Source organism: Tupaia chinensis, unplaced genomic scaffold (assembly GCF_000334495.1).
Source record: "Tupaia chinensis unplaced genomic scaffold, TupChi_1.0 Scaffold000350_1, whole genome shotgun sequence".
In the NCBI taxonomy this organism is placed as follows: Eukaryota; Metazoa; Chordata; class Mammalia; order Scandentia; family Tupaiidae; genus Tupaia; species Tupaia belangeri.
This window is the reverse complement of record NW_006159844.1, coordinates 3,217,688-3,241,223: the sequence shown is the minus strand read 5'-3', so window position 1 is coordinate 3,241,223 and position 23,536 is coordinate 3,217,688. Positions and strand designations below refer to the sequence as shown.

Below are 23,536 nucleotides of genomic sequence, written 5' to 3'. Positions count from 1 at the left end.
TTGACCTAAATGGCATGGTTTGAAAAGATTAGTCAGATTCCTCTTTCAAGAATTTGGAATTGGGAAATTGAGAAGGATTGGGAAAGTTACCTTAGAATGCTGAGTTAAATGTTCATGAGGTAGGCCATGAGTAATCTGAAGTTTGGAACAGCCATTTGGAAAACAGAACTGCATCAACATGTAAAGTGAACACAAATTCCCGAGCAAGGGAAATGGAGAGAAATTCTGCCTTATTTTCTTACCATCTTCTGTTCCCATTCCAAGCTTTGCTTGTTAAGCAATAATTTTTTTTTCTCAAGAGTGCTTTTCTTTACAAAGAGAAACTCTCAACTAGACCAGGTTTAGTCTTTGCATAACAAATGAGGAACTGCTGTGACAGCATTCATAAGGGCTCTCTGAAATGAATAATTATCAATACATTGAAGAGTGCCTCCATGGATTATAGCACCCGGTGTAGCCAAATCATTATAGCCATGTAGGTTCACCGAGTTTATTAAGACATGATAAAAACCAATGAGGTGCAAAGGAAATAACCATAATCGGTAACCTCTGCCATGAAAGGAATGCTGAATTACCGTGTGAAACAACTGTGGAGATTATCAATGGCAAACTACAAGTGTAATACTTTCAGTACTTCAGTTTAATTGCATTTAACATTGGTAACTAGTGATGTTTTTCTAATTTTGAGTTCATAATACCATTTTAGGAATTTAATAGTTTGTTTTGATAAACAGTAATATGAATATAAAATTACATGACAAGCAAGCTTCCCTGTAGGAACTATTTTATACAATACTCAGAAAAAAACTTTAATGACTAGTTGAATGAAGGCCTATATTTTAAATTTGCAGATCGAATTTTAGATACATCAAACAAATTTATCATTATGTGAACTGCTTTGTTTAGATCCTGCAACCCTTTTCTAGTCTTCTGTCACCTGGTTTTGGACTTGATATTTCCTCTGACCAAAATATCCTATGTCATCTATTAGCGTACTTCATTTGTGCAGCTAATATCTACTCATGTTGTGTCTTCAATTTGGCTACTGTATTCTTATCTTTGGAGTACACATGTCTGTGGCCAATTTGGAGAGGAATTTAGGTGGTTCAGTGAAAGTGTGTTATTAAGGAAATACACTGATGAGAAAAAATGGAATCTGAGAAAGTGTCAGTGTTCCCTGGACTTCCTTTCACACCTTTCCTGCTTCTACCCACATCAACACTACCTTCATTCCTAGCTTCCTCCTACCTTCTGCTCTCACCTCATTATCTCCTCCCTTTTTTCCTGTCCTGTCGACTCTGGGTTTTACAGTGGCAAATAAGATGGAGAAGAGCAGGTATCCATGATATATTAGAAATAATATCCCAGATAGTTTTAAAAGCATTTCCTAGCAGAGATCCAGTTGTTTGGTTGTTAGATAATGAATATAGGTTGGTTGATGGTTCTTTACAAAGGCATGTATTAGAATCATCAAGAAAATATTTTCAAAATAATAAATCTTAGCCTGACTGAATTGGTGTATCTTAATCTGAATTCTCAAGAGTGCTTTTCTTTACAAGAGAAACTCTCAACTAGACCAGGTTTAGTCTTTGCATAACAAATGAGGAACTGCTGTGACAGCATTCATAAGGGCTCTCTGAAATGAATAATTATCAATACATTGAAGAGTGCCTCCATGGATTATAGCACCCGGTGTAGCCAAATCATTATAGCCATGTAGGTTCACCGAGTTTATTAAGACATGATAAAAACCAATGAGGTGCAAAGGAAATAACCATAATCGGTAACCTCTGCCATGAAAGGAATGCTGAATTACCGTGTGAAACAACTGTGGAGATTATCAATGGCAAACTACAAGTGTAATACTTTCAGTACTTCAGTTTAATTGCATTTAACATTGGTAACTAGTGATGTTTTTCTAATTTTGAGTTCATAATACCATTTTAGGAATTTAATAGTTTGTTTTGATAAACAGTAATATGAATATAAAATTACATGACAAGCAAGCTTCCCTGTAGGAACTATTTTATACAATACTCAGAAAAAAACTTTAATGACTAGTTGAATGAAGGCCTATATTTTAAATTTGCAGATCGAATTTTAGATACATCAAACAAATTTATCATTATGTGAACTGCTTTGTTTAGATCCTGCAACCCTTTTCTAGTCTTCTGTCACCTGGTTTTGGACTTGATATTTCCTCTGACCAAAATATCCTATGTCATCTATTAGCGTACTTCATTTGTGCAGCTAATATCTACTCATGTTGTGTCTTCAATTTGGCTACTGTATTCTTATCTTTGGAGTACACATGTCTGTGGCCAATTTGGAGAGGAATTTAGGTGGTTCAGTGAAAGTGTGTTATTAAGGAAATACACTGATGAGAAAAAATGGAATCTGAGAAAGTGTCAGTGTTCCCTGGACTTCCTTTCACACCTTTCCTGCTTCTACCCACATCAACACTACCTTCATTCCTAGCTTCCTCCTACCTTCTGCTCTCACCTCATTATCTCCTCCCTTTTTTCCTGTCCTGTCGACTCTGGGTTTTACAGTGGCAAATAAGATGGAGAAGAGCAGGTATCCATGATATATTAGAAATAATATCCCAGATAGTTTTAAAAGCATTTCCTAGCAGAGATCCAGTTGTTTGGTTGTTAGATAATGAATATAGGTTGGTTGATGGTTCTTTACAAAGGCATGTATTAGAATCATCAAGAAAATATTTTCAAAATAATAAATCTTAGCCTGACTGAATTGGTGTATCTTAATCTGAATTTAAAAACCTGCCCAACAAAGACTTTGTGTTTATGAAGTAAAATAGGGGCAAAATATCTTCCAATATTCTCTTAGGTCTGTGGATTCTATATTTTTAAAATGAAACCAGTTGTACTTTTCACTTTTAGTTCTGTTTCATTTTCTAATTGAAGTATGTGTTAGGTTGAGAGATGACTCTCTTGATGGCATTAGCAGGTTTAAGTCTTTTTTAGTTCTCTCTTGGTGTTGTAGGGGTAACTGGATTGGGCTACATGGAAATGCTGATCAAATGAAATTTTTCTTTCAGTTTTAGCTACTTCCCATTAACCACATTCTACATAAAGTTGTGCCCTAAATTAATTTGGAAAAAGTGATATGTTGAATTTTTTTATGAACTGCAATATAGTAACACTGTGAAAAGTATAGTCAAAATCCTGATGGTTGCTTAAAATTCTACGAAACCTAATTTGATAGATCTTTTAAAATTACATGCTCACTTTAAAGTAAAAATACATTTTGAAAACTTAAAATTTTCAAGTACACATAATTTAACTAGGAAGTAACAGTGTTCTGATTTGAGACATGATATGGAGAACATTTGAGTCCTTTATTAAAGATTATATAAAATTCTCAATAAAAGTAACTGTTTACATTTGTACTTTTCAATACCAGATAAATCCTGATTCCATTGTTATTTTTGACATGAGTGTTGATTTTCAGACACAGTTTTTGGCAGTGCATCTACAGAAGTTTAGCATATACACTTATTTTTAAAAAATGAGCACTCACAAATTGACATAGATACAGTGTGCCCTCTATAACAAAATGACTTTATTGTGTTGTTCAGTGTTGGTTAGTTTTTCTGTTATGTTGATGCATTAAAACAGATATTAAATTTTATCATTAATTCAGTGCCTGGTCTCTCGTCAAATCCCCTTAATTACAAATTGACTCCGAGGATTAGACAGCGTGGATTTTAATTTTAACTGAAACAAAAACGGCATCTTGGAAAATCACTCTTGCCTAGTGATTCATAGGCACATTTTTTTAAAGATACTATAATTTATTATTTTATATTTAAAACTCAATAAAATAAGCATACTACCAACATTTATGTTCTTTTACATTTATATTACATTTATTGTTTTAGGATCTATTTTATACTCTTGAAAAAATTTGTATTTTCAGATGAGTATCTGCCTCTAGGAGTCTGATAACTTGTAGCCTTTTCTTTAGAAAATGTTAACTTTGAGTCTCACACACTCATAATTATATCTGAATGGCATTCATATTACCTTTTATTTCTATTTCCTTAATCATTTCACAAAATCATGAGGTGTATTTTATATACTGGAAGTATTTCCAGTATAATCCAGTATCCTGTTTCCTATATTGTTTGTGGTTTCTGAATGTTTAGTTAAATCTTTACTTCCTTCTGAGACTTGCTATTTTAACTTCGAAATCATTTTTCTGCATTTCACTCCCAAGATACCAGCATTTCTGCCCTTTTTCCTAATAGTGACAATTTTATCTCAGTTTTATTACATAAATTATTCATTTGAAATTTAGGATGACCATTTATTTTTAGTAGAATAAGAGAATAATGAAATTAAGTCATAATCACAGTGATCCAAAAAAAGAAAAACTCTTATTTGTCCATTGTAGTTTTTCTTCTTTATGTGATGATCAGCTTTTAACTCAGAGATTCTTCTTTTAAAATTCACATTATTCTCATAGTTCCTGGAGTTTAAGTGGTGTGAGTCACGTATATTGATTTTTATCCAGATCCATAAATTTTCAGGTCATTGTTATACTTTTAGAAAGACTGAGAAAGAATTACTCAGAAGCCCTAAATATGCTAAGGTAAATCATTTGTATGTAATAAATCCTATTGTGTTAATTATCTTCACTTTTTGAGAGATTGTAAAAATATAAATAATAGCATTCTTTCCAGCTAAGCAAATGTTGCACATCTTATATTTTTGTGAATTGAACTTTTAAGTGACATTCCTTTATGGACTTCGGTTGCTATTGCTGTTAAGCTGAATTTTTAATATACTGAAAGATATTTAACGTATAAATGAACTCAGCTCATCATGGTAGAGAAAAAAAATAAATTGCCTAGAAACGGATTGTTTACGTAATATTAGATGGTAATATAAACCAACAAAAGCAAGGAAATTAACTTCTAAGGCTGACACACTGCCCTTTCCTTGCTCCTTTGTGCCCGTAGGTATCATGTGCATGTTGTAATACCAAGGTACAGTGGACTCAGTTAAAATCCGTCAAACTTAATACTGAGTTTCTTCACTTTGTTGTTTTATGTCATAACTTAACATTATTTTGTCTCTTAATGCTATATAACGTCCTTCACATGTGAGATGAAGCAATGCTTGGGTGGATCTGAACAAAATGGAAAAAGTTTATTTGCTTTTCTTTCATTTACAGTTGATTGCCTCTAATTAGCCAAATATCATGGAGCTCCAATATTAAGAACAGTTCTTCACAGTTTATAAAAAAGATAATATGAGAAAAAATTATAAAATATTCAAGGAAATTTTTGAAAAAAAATGTAGAGACTGCTATAAAACTACTGTTCAGTTTTAATTCTTATTCCTGTTGATTTTTATTTTATCATTTTAAAAGGCAGTTATCTCTCTTTATTAGAGGCTTAAGGGCAGTGAGAAACAACTAATGTTTTATTGTGATTAATCAAATACACAAGTGTATTTTCACATAACAGTTCTTATATCAATTGCACAACAGTGGAGTTTTCTCAAAATAACCTCTAAGATTAACCTGAGAACTGAAAGGTTTGGCTGTTCTCTTAACAGTACCTATTTATTGATGTTTATGGTAAAGTGTACAGAATTCATTCTACTTTAGTTTTTATATTCAGTAGTTAGGTAGTGACTCATCCATTTCTAATGATTATCCCTTCTTTGGGGGCGATAGTACATACTTAGAGGGACTAGGTTGATAGGTCAGTGTTTGAAAATTGACTCCATGTTTCATAAGAGTTGGGAATTATTTTGCTTCCTGTTTTCTTTATTTCTCTGTTGATGATGATTTCTGCTCTTATTTAAGTTCCTATTATAGTTTCCTAAAAGGGTTTTATAGATTTTAATTAGGTCTCAGCATTTTTAAAAGATTTGTTTTATTTCTGGTTTGTATGTTAAACCTCACTAGAAAAAAAATCAGATTTTTTTTCTATAAAATTAACATAACAGAATGATCAATCTAAGTGAGATCAAACAAAAGATTTTTCTTTTGAAAACTTAAAAGTTGCTATAAAATATGCTGGAAAGGGGATATGAGATTGGGGTGATGGTAATTCTTTAAGAAATTCTGCTTTTTATTCATACAATTATTATTTAATTGGCTACATTTAGAAGTAGTGAAGAAATTATCTATTTGCTAGAGATTTGTGAGACAATACTTTAAGCTCTTACTTATTTTGAGGTGTTGAAAGGTGAAACATTTGACATTTTCTTTTCGGGCATTGCTTTAAAAAACAGAGGGCGGGTAAAAGGCGTTGCCACATTGGAGTTAAGGGTGTTTGTGGTTGTCCGTGACAGCAGCTCTAGTTTTAAAACACCTGTGTTTACTTTCCAGCTTTTCAGAATCTGCCTGAAAGTGGCCTAAGAACCACACAGACCTTCATGACGGCTGGGTTTTTTACATTACAGAAAAAGAACTTGTTTTTTTTAACAAGCATTTAGTTCCCTTCTCTTATTTTATACATTTTATCCCCACATATATATGTGCATAAAAAATTATTCATATTATCTATATATTATACTACAACATAGTCAGTCTTTTTAAAGATATCATCTCATTAATCTTTTGACTTTTGTTCACTGACTAGAAAAAGCTGGTGAAAACTGTTTTAAGTCTTACTGTACAAATGTATTTTCTTTCATAATTGAAAGCACTTTGTTAGAAAATGAAAATGATAGGTTATATTGCTTTGGTAGAAACGAATGGAAATTGCATGAATCAAATGTGGCCTAACATGTCTCAATTTTTCTGTTTATATTTATATTCTTTTGTTTTATATGCTTTTTAAACATTTTATACTTATAGGAATGTAATTTTTCCTTTAGGTCTATTTATGTCTTCTTTAGTGACTTGGAGATAGGTTGGTGTTTTAACTGACCAATCATTGCTGAAGTGACCAGTATTTCCAATTGATAATTATGTGCTTTTCAATATTTATTTTATGATATTTAAATGACACCTATATGTTATATAAACTCTGTTTCTCTCTATCTGAGGTGTTCCTAGCTATGCCTTTCGAGTTTCATAAGTTGAGGGGTTATTTTGATATATTCACTTTGTTTTGTTTTTTTTTCCCAAACCTCTTTAATTCTTTAGTACTGTGGACACAGACATATGTATTCTGAGGTGCATTTTTTTTCTGCATTCAAATTCTTGATTATAGTGGCAGCACATTTTTGTGAGATTATAATTAATGTCAAATCTGGTTGTCATGTGAAGGAATAATTCTTTTAACAAGAATATTGATCATTATTTCTCCATGTAACTGGGTTTTTAAAAACATTTTGTGTATTTGAAACCCATTTGTGAAAGCAGTGCAAATTTTGAGTCTTCTCCCCAGAAGAGCATATATACATGGAAATTTACATATAGTTTCAAGGAATTTATTCCCCTCCAAAACCCATCCATGAGCCCCAGGTTAGCCACCTCTATTCTAGGTCTTATTTTCTTTAGATAATTGTTAGTGATTTAGGTAATTGTTTAGACAGTTCATAAAGTAGATCACAGGGAAATCAGTGAGTCTAGTACAGAATTAAGTGCTTAGTTAGTACAAGTCACCATGTTAGGTATTAAACAATGTCTAACAATAAGTGATTTTATTCGTTTTAAATATAAATAATATTTTAACAATGTAGATGAGGCTCTAGGATGGCTACACATATAGATATCCTAATCTCAGCTTCTCAATGAATTTGAAATATAAATGACAATTATCTCATTTTTCCAGAAAGGCAGTTTACACTGTATCTATTATATAATCTAAAATACATTTGACTTGTATTATTGCATAAAAGTTACAAGCATAGTATTTCATGCAAAAACTGAATAATTTAGCATAGGCATCTATGTAGGTGAAGACTGCTCGGCTATAGGCAGTATTCTAAAGAAATCATGTATACATGTAATAATAGTGTATATTACCTATAAGGTGATATTGTGAAAAATAAATTTGAAAGCATTTAAAGAAGGAGAAAAAGGATTATTGTTTTGCTTTTGTTTTTATTGTTGGAGGGCAGGTACACTTGCCAGAGAGAGAAAACACCCCCAATTAGAGGGATGTAGTCACACCACAGTTCTTTCCCCTTCATTTCTCCATCCCATCAGGATTTGAGGCCTGCATGCACTTATCCTTAGCTGTTTTTAAGGCCTCTGGGGCCAGGATTTGAACCATGGAGAAGCATATGGGATCTCATTCCCAGTGCACGATACTTAACTACTATGCTTCAGGACCAGTCCAAAAAGTGATTTTAAACATAGGAAAAGCAGTAAATGTATTTTAAGTGGCATATATTTTATAACAAATAACTAATACATATTAATACGGATTTATAGTACTGTATTTATATAATTTAGCTTAAATCAGAAGAACTATTTTGGTTGGGTGAAACTACTGAGAAAAAAATATTTTTATTTAAAGTTTTCCATTTTTACACTTTTTTGTGACTAACAATAAGGAAGTAAAGAGGAGAAAAGATTCTCTTAGGGCTGTTAATACATTTGTTTCCAGAAACTCAAATTGCTTAACTTAATCGTGAAACTTGAGATAATATTTCCACCGGGTGTGTCAGTTTTGTCCTAGTGGTAATTCCCATTAGGTAGTAATACATATCTATGACCCAAGTTTCAGCCTCATTAATATATACTCACTTTATTGTGTTACATAAGATTTGTAATTCCCTAACAAAAATTTAACATGTATCAGTCTCAAGCATATTTTTAACTTTCCTACATGTAAGTTCTCTATGCCTATTGGGCAGTTTCACAGAATTACAGCTATCAATCTTGTGTTTTGAAAGTTGTTTATTATCAAGTAGTGGGTTCTTTACAATTCTGTATCTCCAAAACTGTTATTTTTTTCATGCAACTTTAAAGTATAAATTGGAAAACTTTAAGATCCAAAAGATACTCTTAATAAAAGACCTGAGTTATAAATTAAGATCACTGAACTAAGAGGACAGAAAGCCAAGGATATGACTTTAGACTATGTAAATGTTTAATAAGGTACTTGCAGAACTATATACTATCCCTTATCCAATTATAAGTAAAGTGGACAGAAAAAAATTCTCAATCATTGATTTGGAAAAACATGATCTAACAATTCCTATGAAGTATAATAGCTTAAGAAACATTGTTGGTCTCTTCTCTTAGAAAAGACTCAAAATAAAACTTGAGTTATTTAGCATTGTTAGAGAATTGTATTGTTTCTTTAAAAAGAAAACTGAGGACCAGCAGATGGCATGGGCCACTGAGCCTACATGGCCAGCGGTTCAAGTCTTGTACTCAGTGGCTTGAAAACCTCACAGTGTGTGTGTGTGTGTGTGCGTGTGTGTGTGTGTGTGTGTGTGTGCGTGTGTGTGTGTGTGTGTGTGCCCCAAATCCCGAGAGAATAATGGAGACAGGATTTTATGTTGTCGCCATCCTCCCTGAAAGTTAATTTCTTACTTTTCACCTTTCTCTCTTTCTGATAGTCTCTTTTTTTGTTTTTTGGAGAGGTGTTCGCTATAGGGCACGTGCGCTCGCCAGACAGACAGAGAGAGACATAGAGACACAAAGCGAGAAATCACCCCCCAGGGGGGATTGTCATGCCACAATCCCTTCTCCTCCATTCTCCTCTCAGGATCTTGGGCACGCACGCACAAGCACCTGGTGTGAGTTTTAAGCCACCGGGTCCAGGACGCGAACCACTGTATACCACGTGGTAGTCCAGCGACATAGCCATTACGCTAACTGCTGGTTCCCTTCTGATAGTCTCTTTCTGGCAAGTGCATGCACCCTATTGCAAAAACAAAAATGAAGAAATAAATAAGTAAATAAAAAAGAAGTGAGTTGGGACCAGCAGTTGGCATAATGGCTGTGTTGCTGGACTCCCATGTAGTCAACCTCAGTTCGAGTCTCAGACCCGGTGGCTTAAACTCACGCCTGGCGCGTGTACATGTGTGCCCAAGATCCTGAGAGGAGAATGGAGGAGAAGGGATTGCGGCGTGACTATCCCCCCTGGAGGGTGATTTCTCGCTTTCTGTCTCAATGTCTCTCTCTGTCTGCCTGGCAAGTGCACGTGCCCTATAGCGAAAACCTCTCAAAAAAAACCAAAACAAAACAAAAAAAAAAACCTCACGCCTGGCACATGTGCGTGCATGTCCAACATCTCAAGAGGAGAAGGGAGGAGAAGGGATTGTTGCGTGGCCATCCCCCCAGGGGGTGATTTCTCGCCGCGTTCTGTCTCTATGTCTCTGTCTTTCTGGCGAGCGCACACGCCCTATAGCAATAACCTCTCACAAAAAAAAAAAAAAAGAAAAGAAAAGAAAAAAGAAAAGAAAAGAAAGTGAGTCATTGATTGCCTGTTTTTCTGTTCCAACCATTATTGACAGTATTTCAAAAATCTATTAATACATTAGCTTGCTGTGGTAAATGTAACATATCAGATATTATTTGTTTCAAGGGACTGAAAACTATACCCCAAACTGCTTAAGCCAAGATGAAGTTTAATGTTCACATAAGTGAAAAGAGCAAGGATAGGGCTAACTTACAGAGATTACTTTCTGTTTGTTTTATTTTTGTTTCAGTTGACTTTATTGAGGTATAATTTGCATACAATGAATTACATCCTTTGAAGGTATACTGTTCAATGCATTTGACAGATATGTGTCCACCGTAATGACAGTACAGATCCTTTTTATCATCCCACCAAAATATAGTTTATAGTGGTTTCTGGTTTACCTATGCTTCCAGTCCCAGAACTACCGATCTGTTTGTTTTTACTACAAGCTTATTTACATTTTCTGTTAGGTATAACATTAGTTAATGTATAGGAGTAGTTCATTCTTTGAACTTCAGAAGAATCTTGCTTAGAACCCAAAAGCTTTTGTTCTGTTTCTGGGGGGTTTTTGCTCAAATCTGTGTTTTGACTTAATTTTCCTATAGTATGAAGGTAGAAGCTTTAGGCTTCTTACTTTCAGTTGAAATCTAGAAGGAAAGAATAAGTTATTTATCAAAATAAAAACAGAAATTGTCATATAAAGTTGTATTAACTTGAACTGAACGCCTAAGGGTTATGTGCTTATTCACTTAACTCTAAAATAATTCTTGTAGTCAAAGGAATGAGAATTACCAACTGACTTAGGAAAATCTAGGTATTCCCCTAAAATTAGGTTATGATTGGGGAAAGGATGATGTTCTAAAAGGAATTTGAAATAAAGAACAAAGAGTGGCAAAAACAAATAAACCAAAAACTATTAACATTACCTATAATAATATGTAATCTTTATATAATTAAAAATGTATGCTGGCATGTAGCAAAACAGAATTTAGTTTCTATCCCTTACCTTTTCCACTCATAAAGAAAGATAATCTCAGATGTTACACATTTATAGGTTATACTTACATATTGTTCCTGATCACATGGTTTATATGAAGTACATATAAACTTGTTTTCCAGTTACATTCCTTGACAGTCTGATAGTTTGAGTCTCTCTTTGTTCTTTTTCTTATCAATTTTTTTAGAGAAATGTTTGCTATAGGGAGCATGCACTCACCAAAGAGAGACAGAGAGCAAGAAATCACCCTGCAAGGGAATGGCCATGCTGCCATCCCTTTTTTTCCACTATCCTCTTGGGATTTGGGGCTTGCACACACATGTACCTGGCATGAATTTTAAGCTGCTGGATCTGGGATTCGAACTAGGATCAACTACGTGAGAGTCCAGTGATGTAACCATTACACCATGTGCTGGTCTTACCCCAGAGTGAGGTTTAATCCGCCAGATCTGGAACTCAGATTGTGGTTGACTACGTGAGAGTTCAGCAGCATAACCATTATACCATCTGCTAGTCCCTTTTTATCAAATTTTTAGTACTTATCTGTATCCTAACTTCTACGCCTTGATTCTTGGTTCTTGAGAATTTCTTATTCATGACAAAAGTATATTTTTAAAAATAAATGACTTTAGCTCTACTTCTGAATGGACTGGAGTGGCTAGATGGAACACAGCAGCATTCTTCTTGAGAACTAACAAAATAATTTTTTTTTAAAGTTTCTTCCTCTTCCCCTTCCCCTTCCCCTTCCCTTTCCCCTTCTCCTTCTTCTTCTCCTTCTCCTTCTTCTTTTTCTTTCTCCATAGGGTGCATGAACTTGCTGGGAAGAAGAGAGACAGTGAGAGAGCAATGAGAAATCACCACTCCAGGGGGGGATGCCCACACCTCAATCCCTTCTCCTCCATTCTCCTTCTGGGATTTTGGGCATGTGCACACACACATCCAGTACAAGTTCAAGCCACCAGGTCTAAGACTAAAACTGTGGTTAACCATGTGGGAGTCCAGCACCTTGATCACTACACCATCTGCTGCCTCTTAAAATCCATTTTTTTCCTTTAGAGAGAGAGATTTTTGATATAGAGCATGTGCCTTCACCAGAGAGAGAGAGAGAGACAGGAAGTGAGAAATCTCCTGTTGGGAGGATGGCCACGCCACAGTCCCTTCTCCATTCTCCTCTTGGGGTTTTGGGCACACACACACATGCACCTGGTGTGTTGTAAGCGGTCCACTATGGGAGTTCAGCAATGTAACCATTACGCCACCTGCCGGTCCCTAAAATCCGTTTTGTAAAGGTATCAGAGAGTTGTTGGGGCACTAAGACTAGAGCGGCTAAGACAATAGAAGTGAAGAATCTGAAGGGAGAAATCATTTCTGTAATCACTGTTATGCTGTGGACATTTGTTGATTACCTGCAATCAGAAATTTGAAAATTCCAGTTGTGTACTCATGGAGAGCCATTACCAGAGCACAGAACAACCAGCAGATTTTTGGCTGATGACAAGGGGAGAGAACATCCAACACACATCCAGCAGAGCCTTTAAGATTTCTGGGGCTGCATAGGTTAGCTTAAAATTTAAGTAGAAATCTCTGAAAATAGGATAAATTTTACAGATGTTTATGAGAACTAGAGGCTACAAACTGGCATCTATACTGTGCAGTTCTTAATTGAATTAAAAACTTCAGCCTCCAGTCCACCTGTCTGGCAGAAGTTAAAGCTAAAGTTTCTAGAGAAGTACTATCTGGAATCTGTATAATAATTTTGTATCCAATGAGAGACTACAATTCAAAATTACTACATACAAAAAGAGAAGGGCACAGTATTAGAATGGAGAGAAATGCATATTATAAAAACTGAGTCAAAGTTGATCAAATATTAGAGCTATGTGACAAGGGCTTTGTAATAGCTATAATTATTCAAAAATGCAGAGGGAATGAAGGCAAAAATAGATGAAAATATTAAGCATTTCACTAGAAAATTGCAATTACTTTAAGAGAATCATATAGAAATTCTAGTACCAATGAACACATCTGAAATTATAAATTTATGGTATGGATTTAGCAACAGAACTCATGATTAATAAACTCAATAACAATTAAACAGTACAATTTTAAATTGTGACACAGATTAAAAGGAATTTGGGATGGGGAGCATAGCCAAAGAGACAGTAGGACTCAAATAGTCCAATATATTTAATATGGGTAATTGGAGTCTCTGAAGGAGATGAGGAATACAGTGAGACAGAGCGATAGTCAAGAAGATTTTGTCTACCCTTTCCTCCCACGCGTCTGTGGAGGAAACTAAAGCAGAGAGAGAAAGTGATGCATAAATTTGAAGACTACATCAGGAATGGATTCACCTGACTACACGACATCTGATTCTACTGTAGAATCTGAAAATCAAAGTGATAGCTTCTGGTCTGGTAGCAGCTTATTTAAAACACAGTGTGTTCCTTCCTCACCTAAATGGAGGCAAAGGAACCCAACTCAAAAATGTGTTTATTAATATGAGAACATTAAAGAAGATTCATCAAGTGGCTCATCTTTAGAACCAAAACCATTGACTTTAAAAGCTATTTTTGAAAGATTCAAGAAAAGAAAATACAAGCCAACAGGAAGACCAAGAGGAAGACCTAAAGGAGGGAAAAATACTAGACGGTCACAGATAGACAAGAAACAAGTTAGAGGCAAAGGCCATAAATTTACAGAATTATAGACTAGAAGAAACCCATTACCATGGAGAAAAATTTTAACTTTTGAGCAAGCTGTTGCCAGAAGATTTTTTAACTGCATTGAAAAGCTGAAATATGAACACCACCTTAAGGAATCCTTGAATAAAATGAATGTTGGTGAAGATTTAGAAAAAGAAGATCTTGATAGTCATAGATACAAATATTTGGATGATGATGGATCCATTTTTCCAATTGAAGAGCCAGTAACAGATGAAGCAATAAATCTTGAGCCTGATGATGAATGTGATATCAAGTTGGTAGACGATAGTTGTTTTATAATAGGTTCTGAATTCCTAATTTCTAAGAAGATGAATGTATATTTAGGACAAGAGAATAATACTAAAGAACCTGCTTTGTCTAAAAAGACAGCTGCAAAGTCCAAGAACACTGGGCCAAAGACTGAATGGCCTGAAAAGAGAGGAACATGAGTGGAAAAGAAGGTATTACCACATCCCACAGATGTTGAGGAACAAGTCTGAACTGATTTCCTGTGTAGAGGGTGTCAATTTAAAAACCAGGCAGATGCAGCCATGCTAAAAGTCTTTTAGGGGCCCGAAGTCAATTATTTAAAGAAATTGCATCCCAATGTTCCTGACCTCACCACATTCAAGGAAGAGAAGATAATGATTTTAATTGACTCAGAGCTTCAAGACAGACTCTCCTGACCTTGGCAACCACTTCAAAATGAGGAAAATATTTGGACCCATACAGCATGTGTCCCTCCCTACCAGGAGCAGAACACATGCACAAGCCTCACCTAGAACTTAGTTCTAAAGAAAGCCCTTCCTGACCCAAATAAAAACCTCTTGCCACACAAACAAACACACACACACACAAACACACACACACACACACACACACACACACACACACACACAGATTTTATCCAAGATTTCTGCAAACCTGATAGAAATTTCAAACCACAAATTCATGAAGTTCTAAGAACTACAAGTAAGATAAAGAAGAGAAAATGACACATGGACACAACATGATTAAAGTAATATACTTCAGAGATAGGAGTAAATCTTACAGAAGATGGGGGTGGGGTGCATAGCTAGAGAATAACAGTAATACTGACTGCTGAATTCTCAATAAAAATAATGGAAGCCTGTCTCCATAATCTGGCGGTTAACGGAGATAGATCCCACATGGCCAACTGCTGTTTGAATCTTGGCCCTGGTGACTTGAAAAACACACCAGGCATGTGTGCACATGTGCCCAAAAACCCAACAGGATGGAGAACTGAAATAGAAGAGATTGTGATGTGACCATGCCCCATTGGGAGAAGTGATTTCTCTCCCTCTCTTTCTGTCTCTCTATCTTTTCTAGCAAGTACACATGCCAACTGGTAAATTACAAAAGGAAAAGATAGAATGAAATAATGGAAGGCAAAAGATAGTACAAGGACTAAAAATAATTGTTAGTACTGTTAAAGCTCTGAAAAACAATTGAGAAGCCAGCCACAAGTCTCAGCAGTATTGCAATGCTCTGCAATGCTGGAGGCCATATGAGGATCAAGGTTTGGTTCCTGGATCAACCTATACACACTAAGAGTACATGTGCATGCCTATGATCCTTGCTGGCTGGTAAGGCTGTGGAGAGGATCATGGCATGGAACCCTTTTGAAAGGTATTTATCTCTCTCTTTTCCTCTTCCTCTTTCAAAAAAAAAAGTAAATTGAAAAAAAATTGCCAGCATAAAATTCTATACTTAGTTTAAATATTTTTCAAAGTGGAATGTGAAATATAAACATATTTCAAACAAGGGAAAACAGAAAATTATCACTTACAGATATGCATTGAAAGAAATAGTAAATGGAATTCTTTAGAAAAATGGAAAATGATAACACACATAAACACAGAAATGTAGAAAGAAATCGAGCAGAAGAAGGTTAAATGTGTTGGCAAATACTAAAATATTAACTGAAAGTAGCCTATTCAAAAGCAGTAATAATAATGTCTTCTGGGGTTTAAAAATGTATGTGTAATGAAATGGATGAGAAAAAATAACTGAAGAGCCTGCAAGAAGTTAATGGGCTTAAAATATTCTAAGATTGTAGGCTTATTGGAGAAGTTATAAAATAACTATTCTAAATAGTTATTTGTATATCTAACTAAATAATATATATTAAACAGAAGTCAAGAAGACAAGTTCAAATTCCTAAGATAGCCATGAAAAGGATATTAAATGGTAGACCAAAAAACTAATGGAGAGGGAAAATAATCCAAAGGAATAGAATTAAATCATCCAAAGTAAAGTAAGAAGCTGAAACAGAAACAGCCAAATGACAGTAGTGAGCCTGCCAGACAAAGATCTATAGGAAGAGCATTCTAGGGAGAGGGAGTAGATAAGTTGGTACTCTGAAGCATGAAGGTATGTGATATGTAGAACAAATAGAAAAAAAATAGCAATCTAGTATTACTAGAACATAGTGAATGAAGAGTGAATAAATATGCAAATTTAGATATAAAAGGTAAGCTAGGGCCTTTTTATGTTTTTATAACGTCCTTTGCAATCAGTGATATACTTTGGATTTTATGATGTGTAAATCAGTGGTGGTTGATAACAAATGAATGATATGTTAAGGCTTAAGATGATCACTTTTACTACTATGAGCTAGAATTTGTAGAGGAGTAAGAATGGAAGCAGGGAAGGCCATTAGGAGACAATTATACTAAGTTAGGCGAGAGGTGATAGTGGCTTAAATTAGGATGTTAGAAGTAGAGAAGCTCAGAAGATGGGTTTAAGATTTCCTATCAACAGCAGAAATACTATGATGTATTGTGTTTTGTAGTGTGTGTGGATATGGCAGTGATGGTGACAGTATTCCTTGAGGAGTTTGGATGGGTAGCTTAAAGGAAAAAGAAGAATTGAGATGTTTTGGCTTTTGGTTGGCCAAATGGTGGTACCAGAACTGAGGTGGGGAAGATGAGAAGAAATTTAGTGAAGTTAGAACTTGAATGTCTTTGGTTTATATTAGTCTTAAACATTAGACATCTAAGTGAACATATCATGGTGGGCAGTTAGGTACAGAAGTTTGGAATTCTCTGAGAAGATGCCAAAGCAGGGGACATAAATTTTTTGAGTCATCTATGTATATGGGATATGGAACTTGATCAGAGTATTTATTGGATGACTACAGCTAGAGAAGAGGAGCAGTATGGAGCTGTGCGTCATTCCAATATACTGGAGTGAGGGGGAGGATAGGAACCAGAAAAGGACAGTTAGGACAGACACCAGGGTATAGAGTATCTCAGAAACCAAGGAAAACTACAAATCAAAGTAAATGCGATCAACTCTCAATTGCTGTATCATCATCTAGAGAATGAAGACATATGAATTCAAACTTATGTGGAGGTTCATGGTGACTTCAGTTGGGGCAGTTTCAGTGGGGCAATGGATATGAAGACTTTCAAGAGTACACTGAAGAGAAACTGTGTGGTGAGGAAGTTGAAGTAATTAGATAAATTTCAAGACGTTTTGCTGCATTCAGGGTCCTTGCTATGAGTCAAGGAAGAAAATATTTTAAAATATATAGTGTACATGGGGCTGGCAAGTGGTGTGTTGGTTCAAGGAGCCTGAGTCACACATGGTCGACTGCAGTTCGAGTCCTGGACCTGGAGGCCTACTTTCTCCCTTTCCCTTTCTCTTTCTGGTCAAATTAAAAAATAATAATAATAACAAATGAAATTAAAAGAATAATTCTTTATATATATGTATGTATATATATATATATACACACACATATATATATACACACACACACACACACATAGTATATAAAGATGTGTATTTATGCATGTAACCAGTGTTTTCACCTTAACTTTTCATAGTTTGACGGGAGCAAATACCAGTTTAATGAGTGAATAAGGAATGAAATATAAGAAAATAGAAACAGTATCTATGGCAATTTTCATCCTCTCACTTTAATTTGTAAGATTGCATATCCTTCACTCTGCTTATGGTAAGCTTATGCCAGATCACCTCAGAACATGTTAAAAATTCTTCCCTAGTTCCACAGGCCTCACTGTAGACAGATCCTACCTCTATCTTCCAGTAAAATAGGGATGCAGATTACTGACCTCAGCCTTTAATTCTGCCAAAAATGCATTGCCAGAAAGAAAAATCTACAGTCTTATTTTCTTCCTCTCTTTCATTTCTTTAACTGTTTATTATCTACAACAATCTAATAACAAAATTAATTGAAGTAGATCAAGGAAGACTTGTTTTATGCCAATCTCTGCAATAATAGTTGGACTTCAATGTTAATTCTTTGTCATAAATTAAGCAGTTTGGAGTTTGTTTTGTTCTATGAGCTTGTCTTTAAGAAACTTACTTTGTAGGTATTCGGGATGTCTTCATGCTAAGTCCAACATTATTATTAGCTCTACATTAAAAATCTATATAACAGGTGGGGACCAGCCGAGGGCGTGGCAGTTGGAGCACTGGACACTCCAACATGGCCAACCATGGTTCAAGTCCAGGACCAGGCAGTTTGCTTTCTCACTTTCTCTCTCTCTCTCTCCCTTGTAAGCTCATATGGCCTATAGCAAATTAAATAATATTAAATAAGATGAAATAAATATTTTTTTAAAAATAAACGTACATAAAAGGGAGACCTGATGATGGTACAGTGGTAAAACATCTTGCTCTCTAAGCCCAGCACACATAGGAAAGTTCTGGGTTTGCATCTGGAGACCTCACTAAGACCGCTAGATGTGTGCATGTCTGCAATCCAAAGCTGGCTGGGGGTGGATCACAATGTCAAGACTGTGTTAAGGGTGCTATCTCTCTGTCTCTGTCTCTCTCACTCACTCACTCATGGAAGAAAGAAACAAACCTTTAAACAGCTATATAAAAATATATTTGGATAACTATAGATGGTTTTCTACCTAGTGACTCACTTATGAATATTTGAAAATCTTTGTAATATTGGAAGTTTTTCTTGGATATGTTGCATTAAGTGGACCAAAGATTATGTGGTAGGTAGATATTTTATTGCAGTTTCCAAAACTGACAGTACTGTCATGAGACAATGTCATAATACATGTGTTGAGAAATGGTCTTCCCTCAGAAATAAGTTTGTGTACACAGGAAATAAAATTAAACAAATTTCCTTTTTTTCTGTGTGATTTCTCAAAGTTTCTAATAGTCTGTTGTTTATTGCACATCTCTTTTTTTTCAGAATTATTTTATTTATTATTACTATTATTATTACTATTATTTTCCAATTTGACCAGTGATAGAGAAAGAGACAAAGTGAGAAAGGAAGCCACCAGGTCCAGGACTTGAACCATGGTTGGCCATGTCAGAATCCAGCACCTTTAACCACCACGCCACCTGCCAGACTCTCATTGCACATCTCTGAAAGAGAGATTTAAAATTCAGTAGGGATACTTATATGACCAAGGGACCCTTTGTTTCAAGTTAACATTTCCTGTTACCAGTCTCTTATATCTCAGCTCAAGAAACTGTGGTACAAGGGATGTTCTGATGTAGTCTAAATTCTCATCTCATCACAAACTTACCTCCTTTATGTTGTTTAGGCAGTTTCAATGTAACTGCAATGTATCCTCTCCACTATTAAATCTAAGCTGCTATGAAAAATAATCTCCCAATTTATCCTACTGGTGTGATGATGGATTTATCTTCAGGCTTTTTTTGTCCTTTGTGCCCCTTAGCGATTCTTTCGGAGTGATCTCCATAGCAGCCATCGCTAACTTTCACTGTTCTTTTGGAGTTCTCACCCTAGTATTCTTCCCCTCACTCTCTCTCAGAGATTCTATCTTTCTTACAAGAGAAAATAAATATGAACTGTTGGGGCCAGCATATGGCATAATGGTTATGTCGCTGGACTCCCACATAGTCAACCATCTTTGGAGTCCCAGACAGGTGGCTTAAAGCTCACGTTGGGTTCATGTGTATGTTTGCCCAAGATCCCGAGAGAAGAATGGAAGAGAAGGGATGATGGTGTGGCCATCCTTCCTTGGGGGGTGATTTCTTGCTTTCTGTCTTTTTGTCTTTCTCTGTCTCTCTGGTGAGCACAGGCACTCTATGACAAAAATATCTCTAAATAATAAATTATTGTCAACCTATCATCTTTTCCCTTCTTTCAGCCTCAAAGAAAATAGTATTGCTGTTCTTATTTAGGACTGTTGCATCTGCTCCTGCCCTCAATCCTATCTTTTTTGTTATGACAGTGGTTGCCAAATGATTATCTGTGAATTGGCTGTGTCCCACAATCACCTGTAGAGGTATTAAAAATTCTGGCGCCAAGAAGTGGTAAAGCGCTGGACTCCTACATGGCCAATCTCAGTTCAAGTCCCAACCTGGTTGCTTGAAAATCACTCTTGGTATATGTACATGCCCGAATCCCAAGAGGAAAATGGAGGAGAAGGGATTGGTGGCATGGTCACTCACCCCAAGGGGTGATTTCTCACTTTCTCTCTCTCTCTCTCTCTTTCTCTCTCTCTCTCTGATGAGTGCACACACACCCTATGGCAAAAATATATATATATATAATAATATATTATTATATATAATATAAATTATGATATATTTATATTTTATAATTATATAATAATTCTATATTGCTGCAGTAAAAGCTGGACTTTGACATTAATTCTTTGTCAAAAATTAAGGAGTTTGGAGTTTGTTTTGTTCCATGAGCTTGTCACTTAAGAAACTTACTTTGTAGAAACTTACACATACACATAGACACACACACACACACACACACACACACACATATACAGACACATGTGTATTTATTGCTGGTCGTTAAAGATTTTATATATATAAAATCTTATATATATAAATGTGTGTGTGTGTGTGTGTGTGTGTGTGTGTGCGCGTTAGAACAGAGAAGTGAGTCTTTCAACTGTGAACACTGTATGTGTCTCCAATCAATTAGGTCTTTGATTTCTCTCATTGACATCACATAGTTATGAGCATACAGATCTTGTATGTGTCTCGTTAGATTTCCAACTAAGTACTTAATGCGTTGGCAGTATTGGAACTGGCAATATTTGTTTTTTAAGTGTTGGCTTTCAATTGTATGTTGTTAGTATATAAAAATACAATTGACTTTGATTTGTTTTATTGTGTATCCTACAACTTTGATGAACTCATTTATTAGTTCTTCAGTTGTTTTTTAAGAATTACATGAGATTTTCGATTTAGTCATATCATCTACAGAGACATTTTTATTTTTTCTTTCCAACGTGAATGCCTTTTATTTCTTTCCTTATTGCACTGACTAGAACTTATATTTAAGAATGGTAAGAGCAGATATCATTGCTTGGTTCCTGGTCTTGAAACCATTCAGTCCCTTTCCTTTATGTAAGTTGTTGGCACAATTTTTTGTAGATGTCCTTTATCATAATGAGGAAGTTCTTTTCTCTAAAATTCTTCAGTTTGTTGCAGATATTTTTATTGTTGTTGTTAGAGAGAAGGTAAGCTTGCCAGAAAGGCAAATAGAGGGAGAGAAGAAAGTACACTCCATGGGGAATGGTCACACTGCTGGCCCCCGTCCATTTCTCCCTTGCACATGCACCTGGCATATGTCTCAAGTGAATGGGTCTGGGACTCAAACCACATGGTCATCCCACGTGGAGTCTGGCTGCCTTAGGCATCAGATCATGAAACTGGCTTTTACTAGAAATTTTCATCATGAGTGGATGTTGAGCCCTTTTAGAGGATTTTTCAGCATCACTTGAGCATAGAAGTCATCTGAATTTATTTAAATCCAAAATAGATACCAAATAAGTTTGTTTACTAAAAAATTGAGAAGGTCTTCCTTAATTAGGCTGCCTATAGTGGGTATAATTGTATCTCTCTAAAAGATATGTTCAAATCCTAACATCTGGTAACTGTTAAATAACCTTATTTGGAAATAAGGCTCTTTATAAATGTAATCAAGTTGAAATGAGATTATACAGTATCTGGGTGGGCCCTTATCCAATGACTGGTGTCCGTCCATATAAAAAGAGGAGAATTTGGATACAAGCACAAAGAACACAGGAAAGAAAGCTTTGTGATGATAGAGGCAGAGATTGGAATGGTATGTCTAAAAGCCAAGGAATGCCAAGGACTGATAGTAACTACCAGAAGCCAGAAGAGAGGCATGAGTGTCTCCCTCAGAGCTTCCAGAAGCAACCCACCCTACCAACACCTTTATTTTGGACTTTGCTTTACAGAAAATGAATATTTCCTGTTGTTTTAAGCCATCTTATTTGTGGTACTTTGTTCCAACAACCAAAGAAATTAATACATTTGCCCTTTTGGGTGACATTTCTTTGAATTCTAGAAACAGTCTTATTTAAAATAATAATAATAATAATAATAATAATGGTTTATTTTTGGTTTTTGTTTGTTTTGCTTTTATTGTAGAATGATTTGTCATAGCCTACATGTACCATCAAACAACCTGGGCAGGTCATTCTTTTCCAGGCTCCTTAGAGAAAAGCTTATAATATTTTTGTCCTCAGTGTGTTTCTAAATTAAAGAAGGAAATTTTTTTTATCCCATACTTTGAGAAAATAATTTTATAGGCCAACCTTTAAATATTTTTAATGGCCACCAATAATGGTAACCATAGGTGTGTGTCTAAGGAGACTGTCTACTTTCAGTTTTATGTAGTTAAAAAAAAGTCCTATTGAGTAATTTTACATACCTTGAGAACCTGAGAAATTGAAAGAGACCAAAAACTTTTATTATGAAAATCTCAATGCCGTAGGTAAGCAAAGCACACCCCTTTTTAGAAGTGCTATCTTCAAAGTATACAAGGTACTGAGCAGGTAGTCTTTTAATTTTCTTTCGTAATCTAATTTGTTTTATAACCTAAATGAAAACTGCCAAAATTCACACTAGCACTGTTTGCCAAAAATTCACATAATTGAAAAAGATAAAGTTTGTGCTCAGACAAGATACTTTTTTCATGTTTTCTAGGGTTTTACTAGAACTTTCATAATAATCAAGATAATTCTCAACCCCATTTTTCTTTTTTTTCCAATTTATTTATTTGCATTCATTCACTGTACATCATTACAACATAAAAAATGAGATTTTCCATCCAGAGTACACTGTATATTGTCTCAATCAAGCACATCAACAAACATGTTATTGTCAGCAAATAATCTTCCATTTCTTGTTTTCTGTATGTTTTGCTTTTTTTCTCCCATCCTTGATTCCCTATCTCTTACCCTCTGCCATCTCCCACTCTCCACCCTCACTGTCTCTGGTATCTATATTTGCTTTCTATACTGTTTTCCCCCCACATTTTATTGAATCACCAAAGATCCTAATCAATCCAAATACCCTCATAGCAAACACAGGTGACACACACATTTCCATGAACACACGTCTAACTTTATGCATCCTATAAAGTAGCACCTAGCTGGGGCTACATATCCTACTGCAGTCATTTAATAGATATATTTTTTTTCCTGAAACTTTTTTTTT

At 35.1% G+C, this 23,536-nt stretch overlaps 1 protein-coding gene and 1 pseudogene across 1 annotated transcript in view; both read left to right on the top strand.

Annotated features, from left to right (window-relative positions):
• Positions 1–23,536, top strand: part of MIPOL1 (mirror-image polydactyly 1) — a 289,171-nt gene that overhangs the window by 186,661 nt on the left and 78,974 nt on the right. The gene's annotated exons all lie outside the window — the stretch shown is intronic.
• On the top strand, positions 13,567–14,856 carry LOC102475923 (TATA box-binding protein-associated factor RNA polymerase I subunit D pseudogene; annotated as a pseudogene).